This window comes from Ascaphus truei, chromosome 2 (genome assembly GCF_040206685.1).
Source record: "Ascaphus truei isolate aAscTru1 chromosome 2, aAscTru1.hap1, whole genome shotgun sequence".
In the NCBI taxonomy this organism is placed as follows: domain Eukaryota; kingdom Metazoa; phylum Chordata; class Amphibia; order Anura; family Ascaphidae; genus Ascaphus; species Ascaphus truei.
The window spans coordinates 322,632,029-322,644,679 of NC_134484.1; the positions used below are offsets into that span (position 1 = coordinate 322,632,029).

The 12,651-nt window shown below is 41.9% G+C and overlaps 1 protein-coding gene across 2 annotated transcripts in view; it reads left to right on the forward strand.

The window, feature by feature from the left end:
* VOPP1 (VOPP1 WW domain binding protein) overlaps nt 1-12,651 on the forward strand; it is a 191,299-nt gene that overhangs the window by 34,511 nt on the left and 144,137 nt on the right. The window lies entirely within an intron of this gene.

Here is a 12,651-nt window from a genome sequence, read left to right on the forward strand (position 1 = left end):
CTATCTTTGCCTCTGCTTGCTTTGCCTCTACACTTTTTCTTCGTTTTTGGTTTTGTATTTTTTTTTATATAAATGTAAGTGCAGAAAGAGTTTACTACATGTAACACAAATTATTGGGCAAATCATTTTATGCCACTCCAGACTTGTTTTGATGTTTTGACCCATCTAAAAGATTAAAACAAAAGGTGATGCACAGGGAAGCAGAATTAAATGCATCTCATCATCATCTGTACATTGCAGGTATCTCAATATGTGTAGCATAGAGGTATATAACTCCCTCTTACCACCCACCCTTTGTATCCCCCATTCCTCTCTCTTCCTATATTGTTGCTCTTTACTGCCAGTGGGTCCAAAAATGCATTGCAGAGCTAAGCAGACTTGTACGTTCACACGTACACAAGCACACACATTAGTACAGCATGTTATATACTGCTGAGATTGCACACCTGGTTTTTGCTCCTGCCCATTTGCTAGGTACGGCAAGTAGCTGTCACGGGTGGGTTTTTTTTTACTAACTGTTTGCATGGTTTTACACTGCAGCCAATCAGACAGTAATGTGGCGAGTCTTTATTTGCATGGTTACGGTAAATTTGGGGTGGTTGGACATAGAGTATTGATGATAATATCAGTCATGTCCTCAGTCAACCTTGCGAAATATTAGCAGTTAAGGTGTCTTCTTTCATGTCAGAGTGAGAGTGGAATCCATTGGTCTGTGACCCTTTGATTGAATCAATTCAATTGAGAACATAAATTGACAAATGTTTTTGTTTTTTTACTGTATATCCCCAGTATATTGCTGACCTTTGAAGATGAACTATGACATTCTCAGATATGGTGTCTCCATGGTGTAGAAATGAAGCAATGGAATTGGAATGTTGTTTCTGCTTGAGAAAGGTCTAACCACTTTACTACTATTTTGGAGTGCTACTCTTTTTGTTTAATTTCTATGGGTTTTCGTCATTCAGTTTAAGCACCCGAATATATCTTAAATGCTTGAGTGCACGTATACGGTGGAGTGTCCCCATGCGGATCATAAATGACTCACTATGTTACAGTATAATTCTGGGCATTTCACAAGATTTGTCGTAGACATGCAAGTCATTACATTTATGAAATGGTAGATAATAAAACTCAGTCTGATCTGGAGAGAAATTGAAATTAGATCCTTACCGCTGCATCACTGGCAGCAGGAAATCTCTCTGTGGGGAGTCCCATTCGGAAGAACAGACCACCCCACACCGCATGTAGCAGCGGCTTTTACTGTCCCCGGAGTCACCGCTTTTTCCTTTTCTTCTTGCGGCTCCGGTGACAGAAAGTCTGGCTACATCTGTATGACCCTCAAAGAAGCTCTGCCTGGAGTGAAATGTGTGTCGAGTCCTCAGTGATGTCAAACTTGAGTTTCTAAGCATACCTTATGAGGACTCATTATTATACATTTATATATATATCAGGTTTATGCCACTTTTAATTATATGGGGAGCAATCCAATGACCACCGTGCACCCGACCACCTGCTCCGACAAGCCAGTTCTGAGAAGTGCATGTTTAAAATTCCCGCACATGAACGCTACACGGCCTAGACCGTCTGTTCCGATGCACCATCTTTGAATGGCTGCGATCAAACATCCTAGACCGCTAGAAACATGGGTCTAAATCCAGATTCTGGGGGTATGACACATTATGGCAACATTGAATCCACTTCATGCCTCACATTTTAGAGAAGGTTGTTGCACTATAGCCTGGCACCTCTTCATACTTCTGTTATTCATGCCCTGCCGTCAACTAGCAATTGGCAATGAAGAGTTACTAGCCTCGTAGATATGGAAGGGGGAAACTAAATAGCAGAGCAGATAATCCTTTTGATAGGGAGTATGAATAAGAAGCAAAAGTAAAGAGAAGCACAGGGTGTTCAGCTTGTTAGACAAGGTACATATTCATTGTTAGTGTAGAACCTAACCTTTGGTGATTGTCCAGTCGAGGCCAGTAGGCTTATCACGTCAAAATTGGTGAGCTACCTATCCCCTCTAAGTTGGCATATGAAATGGTTACTAATATTGTCTTAGAGGCTTTATGCAGTATGTTGAATATAATTAATAGATAAGTAAGGGTTAATTATATCTGCATTGCAGGCTTTTGAGCAGCATTAAGTGTAAGAAAGTTAGGGATCTAGAAGGACGTTTGTTGGTATCTTTTTTGTTTTGCTCTTTAAGTAGACATGTCACACCCCAACATAACTCCTAGAAAACTATGGGGCATACAATGGGACTGATATACTGTACTGTATCAAAGTCTCCCGGCTGCAAAAGTGGGGTAAAACTGGAGCAAACAAATAGCCCCAAATTCATATAAGCAAAAATCCCAAGTTTTGCTAAAGGAGAGTTAGGGAGCTGTTACATGGTGCACAAATTATAATTACGTATCAAATTGTGTGCCTGTGTCACTTTTTTTCTCCTTTAAATTTGGACCAAAAATTCTGCTAGGTCTGGGTTGATATAAGTTTTCAGGAGCAACAAGTTTGGTACGGAATATATGACACCAAAGAAAGGTTATGTCCGAACCGCACTCACTTATCAGGGGATTCAAAACTAACTACATCTGGTGCACGGAGGGATGAGTACATTTTTGGTGCAATGCATCAAAAGAAGATTTTCTGTGTGGGTACATATGACACAATTGTCAAAACATGTTTGTTTTCTGTGGGTTGATGCATGGGCCCCATAGGCTCCTATGTGTCTGCTGACAGGTAATGGTTGACTGGTTCAGGCTTCCTACATAGGGAAGAAAATAGGAGAAAGCAGCGCACTGCACGGGACTCCTTGATAAAGGGCATTCCTGTCTGAAACGCGTAGGAGGCTTCACACCTCCTTTGGGTGATGCTTTGTAGTGAATAAATATTTTTTACTTTTATACCACCTGACTCCTGGGCAGTGCGCTGCTTTCTCCTTTTTTCTACCATTGGATTTCTTCATCAGCGGCTGGACACGCCATTACAGACTCATTAAGGCTCAAGGAGTGGGTAAGATTTATTCAAGATATCAAATATTGTGAATTTTGGACTTTGATGAGTACCAGTATTTGTTATGTTTTCTCCAATGAGGTTACATCAAAGGGCAGATCAGCATTTTTTATTGTTCCCTTCAGAAGAGGTAATATTCATCACTGACTGGTTACTCACACATCATTTCAGACTATACCCACTCCATACTAGAGTCATATTCATGAGTCCTGCATATGATTACTTTTTGATGACATTGTCCGGATATTCCACTATCACTGGAGCACCCACTCTCTACATACACTTGAACTTTCCTACATAGGGAATCATGGTCTTCAAGCTGCAAAACTGGAGCAAGCAAACTGCGAGGAACGCCGGTCTAGTGTTAAGGAAATAATTGCGGTTTATAACTATATACTGAATGGATAGACTTTAGAGCCTACTTTTGTATCTATATGTCACAGGGGACCAGGACTCTTAACACCGTTTAACCGGGATCATTCAGAAGGCAAAACAAGATAGTGGAATAAAATTAGGTTTATTCAGGTAAACCCGCATACACACAAATGAAATATAAAGATACAGGTAAAAAACACACTTACTGGGGGTCTGGGGTCGAAAACTAGCCTCAAATAGGTGCTGCTTCGGAAGGCTTATCCTGACTGGGAAATCCCTCCCGCATTCCTGGTCCTCTTTTTGGCTAGAAACCCTAGCCGCGACCGCTACGTTCTAAATTGAGAACTTGGACCGTATGACAGTCTCTGCAGGGCAGGTTTTCCTAGCTCAAAAAATGAAACCGTCTGCTCTGCTATTCGTAACAGATCAACACTGAAAAGCCGCCGACGCTTCACCGATGTAAGCCACTGGATGTTCTGGTTCTCTGCCTCGGCCATCTCGTTACATACGCTCCGCTGTTCTATCTTCATCATGGAATTTCCTCACACTAGCTAATAGAAACAGGGGCTCGTCTCTTGGCTGACGCCAGAGGCAGGAGGAGGTGTGTCAAGCCAGCTCGAAAAGCCGGGTGGGCGGGAAATATGAATTAGCCAATGGAAAATGCGCCTACGAGCTGCATCTTCCGCCAGCTAACTCATTGCCGCCCACTGGGCAGGCTCCACCAGGTTTGGCAGACTCAAAAGGTGTCCCCATGGGGTGTCCTTTGTTCTCCGGACCTGGCAAATCACCTGGACATCCTTTCTCCTTTGAACTACAGACTCTATGTAGACATCCCAGCACCTATGTATGTGCCTGGGCTGACTGCATAGACCTTTATACAGTACTAGCTGAGAGACCCGGCGTTGCCCGGGATGTAAATGTGGACTCGAAAATCAGGAGTCTGGGAGACACTGTGTAGCCCTGGTGTAACTAACCCCGCGTACCCGCAAATCATGCCTGCACGCCGGGGAGAATTAGGGGACTACCGATAACTTTGTCCCCCAAACTCCTACAAACAAAATAACTGCATTTCCGCCCAAATATCCCCCCTAAAACTTATACTCCTGGAGTTATATGTTTCTGGGGCAAGGGGAACAGGTATAGTGGAAAAGCAGGTCATGTTTTTATTTTTACATGGTACCATACATGGCCCCTGGCTTATGGTGCTACTTAGCTGCCAGAGACCCATAGTTTTCAAGGGTAACCAGTCAGGCTTAACCTTTATTAATCAGACCGACTACCCCCTACCGTCACACTATACATACTTCATCCCCGGATAGCTGAAACTGATACTCTGTAAGAGTATTCTGAACCAAAATATCAGCTCAGGTGTAACTCTGTCGCCATCATTTTTGTATCAGTCCATTAAAAACATATGCTACTAACAATTTCTTTTAAACAATGTCTACTTTTGAACTGCTACATGATAGATACTTTCTGAAGCTAACGGATATGACGACAGAATTGTTACAAAGAAGCCATAGATAATTATCACTGAATATAACTTTCTGATAAAGTGTATGTATTCCAACTATACGGGAAATCAGTGCAGGGAAATATCTAACACAGCACCGGATTTTCTCTAGTCACCTACATATACTATTGCTACCTCAATTAAAGGTCATGGTGTACTATCATTCACTGTCATTTGAATAATTAGATGATGATGAACCCGCGCATCCTGCAGGAGTTCCTTATTCTTTTTCTATTATCAATCGAGCGCAAAATGAACAAACCTGAAAGGCAGAATTAATGGATTTGTAGGTTTAAGCCTAAAGTCTATTCTCTATAATATACTTGTTTCATACAGCCAGTGCTCTCAATTAGCAAGCCTCTCTTTGAACTCATTTGTCACATTATATATTTTGGTGGAGACTTCACGTGCCCATATAATGTTTAAATCATAGTTTTAAGTACTCCCCCACCCCCACACACACGTGTTTTTATTAATTTGTTAGTTACACACAATTTGTTTTATACTATTTCTGAATTAAAATCGTTTTAATGTCTACACATTAATCATGCTCCGCTTTTGGGCCTTCTAAGTGTGCGACCACAAGGATCTGTCGGTGTTCTTCACTCCAATTGATCATTATATTGCAGCTTTTTTTTGTCCCAAATTTGCAGCCACGACTAGACATCAAAACATGACCCCCATAGTGTGAATAGCCCCCTTTCTTTTACAGTACAGTAAATCCATTCTGAATTGGGTAGGGATCTGTCTCAGTTGTTGTCTGTATGAGTCAGGGAGGAAGTCCTGTTGGGAATTAGTTGTGTGATGTATAATCTCACCATCCCTGCTGTTTATTCAGCACTATAAGAGCTTTTTTCTCCAATCACTTCATTGGGTGAGCTGCCTAGTGATACATGTCCCACTTAGCACTTCTCACATTGCTTTCTTTCCATGTATAATAAATGAATTCATTTTTATGAGCTATGTCTGCTTGATGTTAGTAAAGTTGATGTCTACATGGAAGGATATTCGTGTTTTCTCCTTTAACGATGCTGTTCCCTCCCAAGACTACAATGAACTAATGGCAACACCATGTTTGATGGGATAAATCAATTCTTTTTTTAAACACAATTTTAAAAGGACCTTTTTTTATATTTATCTTTTAAATGTTTGTAAGCAACATAAATTAACACTTGGAGGTTGTTTAGTTCTATTATGCTATGCTTTTTTATTTATGGAAGGTTTCTTATACAGAGCCAGGCTTCCCCATCAACAAAATGCATTGCCATAGATTAGAAGAAGTACAATATTTATATAAAGTTAACTTATAAAGTCAATCCAGGAAGAAAAAGGTCTTTAGAAACCGCTTTTATATTATTATTATTCAGAGGGAGAAAGAAGCACGACGTTACGTTTCAGTAGGAAGTTTAACCTAAACTTAATATAACGTCGAGAGTGCGAAATAATGATAATAGTACACTGTAAATGTAAGGTGAGGGAAGGCGCTGGTTTGCGTCCGGTATGTCAAATGGAGCCCGTCCATTAGCCAACTAATTATATTACTGAACATTGTGCTTTTTACTGGTCTCGCAGCATGTTAAACATTCATCTGCTCTTCCTCCCATTTCCAAGCTGGTTCTATGACAACGTACATCTGATTACATGATCACTGAGGCGGTGAAAACAAGGCTAGCAGTAAACCTCTCTCTTTAGCTGAGTGCGTGCGCTGTGAATGAAAACTGTCAAACTTAAGAACAAAAAGGTTTTTTTTAAAGCGTCAATCATCATTTTGAACTCATTAACTCCTTCAGTGCTCTAATGACAGTTTTTTTTGCCACATTTTATTAACAGTATGTTAACCCTTATGTTCTCAGACAGGCCCATTTTGTGGTTTTGTTTTTTCCCCCCAGAAATTCCTCTTTCATTTAGTTCAAGGGTACAGGATCGCTAGAGAAGTGGTGGACAACATGATATACGTGCAGCCTTAGAGCCATCAAAAGGGCCACACATTACCCTTAACATTCACAGGGTTAGTAGTACACATGGGTGGCGAGAGCATGAAAAGGGAGACATGGTGACATGGGAGGGAGAGAGGTTGACAGTATGGAGTGGATAACATGGGGACAGGTGACATTGTGGGGATTAAGTAATATGATGGGGAGTGTCTACCATTAGGGGGATTGGACGACATGAGGAGACATCATGACATATATGGGAACGCATGATATGAGAGTGACATGGTAGCAGAGGAAGACATGACGGGGGGTAACATGGGGAGAAGTGGCTGACATGAGAGGGAAGTAAATAACATGTTGGAAAGCGAATATCATGGAGGGGATTGGGTGACATGAGGGCCAAGAGAGCGACGTGGTGGATAAGAGTGACATGAGGAGGAGAGATTTTTTACATGGGTGGGAAAGCCTAATGAGGGGAGAGAGGGAGACATGGGTGGTGAGTAACATTAGAGGGGAGTGAATAACTTGGGGGAAGAGAGTGACATCAAAAAGGGAAAGTGACAGAGGCTAGTGACTAACAGAGGGAGAGGGGGTGGGTGACATGGGGGGGGGGGGGCGGAGGTGACATGGGGTGGCTGTGCCTCCCTTCCCGGTACATAAGCAGGAACTTTGCAGCCACGGGTAGGACTGCCTCTCCGTCCCCTCTGCTCAATTCCAGTGTGCTCATTAATACTGCTTTGCTCCTCTTACTACCCCAAAAATGGTACCTGTCGCTCACCTATTATGAGGTGAAATAATGTTGAAGTACATAGGGTGCATACGGGAACAGAAGCATATATTTACAAAAAGGTTGATAGGCACAACCCAAAAGGATACCTATCTGTACTCGCCATGGACAATTATTATGGCCGGAAAATTTAAATCTGAGAGTACTAATATCCCTATATTAATTAATTAATTAATTAATTGTGGGTACAGTTTAAAAGCATTTTATTAATCAACAATTTATACATATATACATTATTAAAGTGTGTGAAATAAGGGATACATATTCGGGGAGGTAGTCGTCGTGGAAAGGGTACCTTATCCTAACACAGCCTTGATTTCTCACTGCATATATCCTATTTAGATCCAGCACTTAAGTATATGTAGCTGGGTATCCGATCCACTCAAACTACATCTGGCAGCCACTACATGTGTTAAGAGGATAACATTAGAACAGCTACCCTGGTATAAAGCACTGAGAAAGGGCACTCAAAAACACTGTTACATTAGCCTTTTGTCCTGTTTTGAGAGTATACTGGCTCCAGGGTTAACACTGTATATACCCGTAGCGAAAACCTGACCCGTTTTCAGTGGAGATTCTTACTATGTACCGAGGAAGCATACACACCTCCCCTGCCTAAGATCCAGCACTTAACTATATGTAGCTGGGTATCCGATCCACTCAAACTATTTCTGGCAACCACTACATGGGCTAAGAGGATAACATTAGAACAGCTACCCTAGTATGAAGCACTGAGAAAGGGCACTCAAAAACACTGTTATACTAGCCTTTTGTCCTGTTTTGAGAGTACACTGGCTCCAGGGTTAAAACTTCCTCCGTAGAGCTCCATAGCTTACCTGCTCAACTCTACTCAGACGCGCATGGTATTGATCCACACAAGTACACTGTGACATATGCGCAGTGAAGAATCTCTCTAACAATAGCACCACTGTGCAGAATACTATATGTCCACTTGTCCTGATGCTATATAGTAACTGAACATTACAGCATACTTTCTGACAACCCTACCGATTAAGACACTGCTTGTAGGTCACAGCCATTGTACTTACCCATTTGGCTGTGTGTATGCTTTTAGGATCCTACTGTGATTACATCCATGACACATGCGCAGTGTTCAGCCCATTGAGAGCCTTTACCTTCGGGCCTTTTCAGTAGATATCCCCTGCATACTCAGGTCACCTATGTGAGGTTAGCCCAGATAGCAACTGGTATATACCATTTAGCCTGGACTCAGTGATCAGCTGCAAGCAGTAACCTTCCACACTCTGGTAGCTCTCCTATGAGCGCTACGTTTGTATAAACTATCTATTTAGCATTGTTCACCATTGGCAGTGACTAGGGTAACTGAGTAGTACCATAGACTTAACCAGTCTATTTTTATCCATGTCATACACATCACACTACACGACACGATTTTAACGAAGATATTTAATAAACTTTTTTTATTTTTATGTTCATTTTTATTCACCCCTGACCACATTATACTATAAGGGTTTGCTGTGCGCCTCTTAGAAGGGACCTTTGGTGCCTCCTTTAGGCACATCTCTCTATCTCTATACCTACACTCCCTTGGCAGCACGCTAATACCATCTAGGGGTTTTTGAGCGAGGTTCCTCTCCACAGTACTTATATCCTATTTAGGAATATTCGGATAGGTATAAGCATTGGAGTATATAGTCTCAAACTCCCATTTTGCATATTTAAATAGCCATCGAGTGAAATGGTTGTAGAGAGGTGTCAGCAGATATGTATAGCCACTTAAAACAGAGAACAGGTAGGTAATGTGCCCCAAGCCAGCCTAATTGCAGTGTGTAAATGCCGAATTGTAAGGGTATGCAACAGTTGCTATTGGTTATTGAAACCTGTCCGAGTTTAGAAGATTCAACCACAGTAATGTTGCTATTCAACTTAATGATACAAAGTTAACACTGATGGTATGCAGTGTAAAACGCTGTCCTGCTGTCAGTTTAAAGGTCTAAGGCTAAGGCCCCGCTGCCCGCTTGCTTGCAGGCGGCGCGTGCAAGTCACTGCAACGCGATTTGCGGTCTGCAGTGAACTGTGTTGCGTGCTGGGGGGGGCGTTGCCAAACGGTTCGGGTGGGCAGGGGCAATGACGAGGGGGGCGGGGCCATGTTGTGTGTCAGGGAGGAGGGGAATCTGTTCTAAACAGGGACTCATTCCGCCCACAATACATACAGCTCCCAGAAAATTAGGAAATAAATAATAAAGCAGAAGTTTGTTCCCCCATCCTGCTAATGGTTCCGGACCTCTTGCGTCCCCCCCATCCCTCCCCCCCCCCACACACACACAACACACTTCCCCCCCCCTACCTTTTTGAGTGAGGGGGGGGGAGGAAGGGAGAACCATGCACGGCTGCCTCAGACTTCCCTCACAAGCCACCACCCTCCCGCCGTAGCTCCTTCCTACTCCCCTCATTGGCTGACGCGTGCACCACGTGACGCGTCAGCACTGCAAAGCACAAGGAGCAGGGAGCTCCGGCAGGCTGACGCGTCACAGTACGCAGTCAGCCCTGCCGGAAGGAGGCAGCGGGGACAAGGACCATTCGGGTAAGGTGCTGGTGGCCCGCGGCCTTATGGTGTATCAAACAATTATTGCTGAACACCATATTGTTGCGTTTTCTATAAGCAAAGATCAACTATACTTCAAGATATCATTATAAACATATGCAGTATAATTCCTGGCAATCAGCTATGCACAGGACAAGCGTACATCACTCAAATAGTGACTAGAGATCGAGCGTATGTGCTTTGCTGAAAATCACTATACGACCTGACTTGTTTACACCCGCTGCATTCACTCTCTGCTCCCGATCTATTGCTGCCTCAACCAGCGTCACCTCGGTGATGTCATAAAACCGATGTACATTTCGCGTTGTGCTTAACACTTTTTCAAGGTAGGAGGAGTGACTATTACTCCATCATGCTATCCTTATGTACCTGTATGGGGGGGGAGGGGGTGTCTGAACTCCGTGGCCAATCATCATGAGTCCTTAGCGAGACTGCATAAGTCTTAACACTTAGTAGAAGATTATAGTGATCATGTGTCTAGCCCCCTTTAGTGCTGTGAACAGCTAAGGGACCTTTTGCCTACAATTTCCACAAAAGTAATCAATCGATTTATAAGTATAATCGATATTTATGTCAGGAGCTAATTCCCGTAAAAATACTTAGTTCAAGAGAACTTGTGTTACAACATGCGGGATCTAGTAATTGGTAACATCTACCTAAACATATTAGGCATAAGGGCATCTACATGGGCTCACTAGATGGATGAAATGCACCTTCCTTATGCACTGTGAAAAATCTGTATAAACAGCTGGACAGAGGATCATACATATAAACACTGCCAATATACAGCTGATGTGAGATATGATGCAGGTATATTCTGGACAATGAATCTGACAACATGGAGAAACTGGCATTGTCATCTCTGTTAGCAAAGTTAATTCTACCTCAAAATCCAGAGTAATACAGTAGGTGGATTAGTGAGTATCAGCCATGTCAAATAATGAAACAACGCATGTGAGGTATGATGATTCAAAGACCAACATAATTTAATTTATACTATATGTTATACGTCCAGGATGTAGCATTGTATATAGGGGGTTGTAGGAATGATAGATGTTAAGTGGACCCGCCTCTATAAGTCAAAACCGGTCCAGGTGAGTTTATAACTCTTCTGTATCCCTCGATCCCCGTGTAGCCCCATGTAGGAATGGCCTGACTTAGATGGATCCGCCTATAATAGACAATACAGGTCCAAATGAGTTTAAAACTCTCATATATATCATATTCAGATTAAATCCTACTAAACATAGGTCATAGCACCTTAGTTGTTAGTCAGGTGAATGTATTGTCAATGGTCAAACAGACACGATGAAAGGGGACAGATCTGTAAGTGTTACAGATATGATGAGTAGATGAATCCCTCATTAAGTCCATCTGGATAGAGTGTTTGTAATGTAAATATCCATTTACGTTCCTTCTGGATAAGGTACCCTTTCCACAACGACTACCTCCCTGAATTTTTAACCCTTATTTCACACACTTTAATGTATATACTGTATGTATAAATTGTTGATTAATAAAACGCGTTTAAACTGTACCCACAATTTGTGCGTGACCATATACGGATTAGTACCCTCGGATTACATTTTTCCAGCTACAGTATAATAATTGTCCATAACAAGTGTAAATAGGTGTCCTCTTATTACCCTCAGAATTCTTTTTGAGAACAGGAGAAGATCAGGACACTATTCATGAGTGCATTTTCATTAAAAAGCTGATGAGGGGGGGAGGAGAAACTCTTATTAGTGGGGGCAATGTTCCCACAGCCTCTGCACTGGAGGGAGAAAGAGTGGGCTGCCAGGCCCTAAGGGTTCGGGGCCACAGGTGAAGCCCCCGTGGGCCGTCTATTGCCCACCAATGCTCTATAGAAATCCCATGAGTCAGAACAAAAATGTTTGCATCTTTCCTAACAAATATTTTGACATTGAACTACCAAAGAGCCATCAGCCATAATTATTAAAGGAGGGAATCCATGCAATACCCTACTGTACAGGGTTTTTTTTTTTAAATCAGTTCTGTAGTATTAGTTAAAATGTAATACATTTTTTTTATTCAGCTCTAAATGCCATTTATGAGTTTTAATATGAACTTAGGTAATTCGTTTTTAGTAAAGGTAATCAAAGGCTGCATACAGTATATTAAAACAAAACATATAGGTCTATCTATCTCTCTATCTATCATTTTTCTTTTTTTTTTTTAAGTGCCACTTGGATTTCCTTTCTAAAGGGAAAATCCCGCCATTACATCTGGATATTTGATGTTTTTTTTTAATTACAATATGACCCCTATAAGTATTTTGTAATCATATTTTAACTTGGTGTGTAAATATGACAAGCGAAAATGTGGGGTTTGAGTCCCTTTGGGTGCCACCTATGTTCATTTTTTTTAACCGAAACCAAAATACCAGTGAAAGTGCTTTCCCTTAGTTGTCCATTAAACT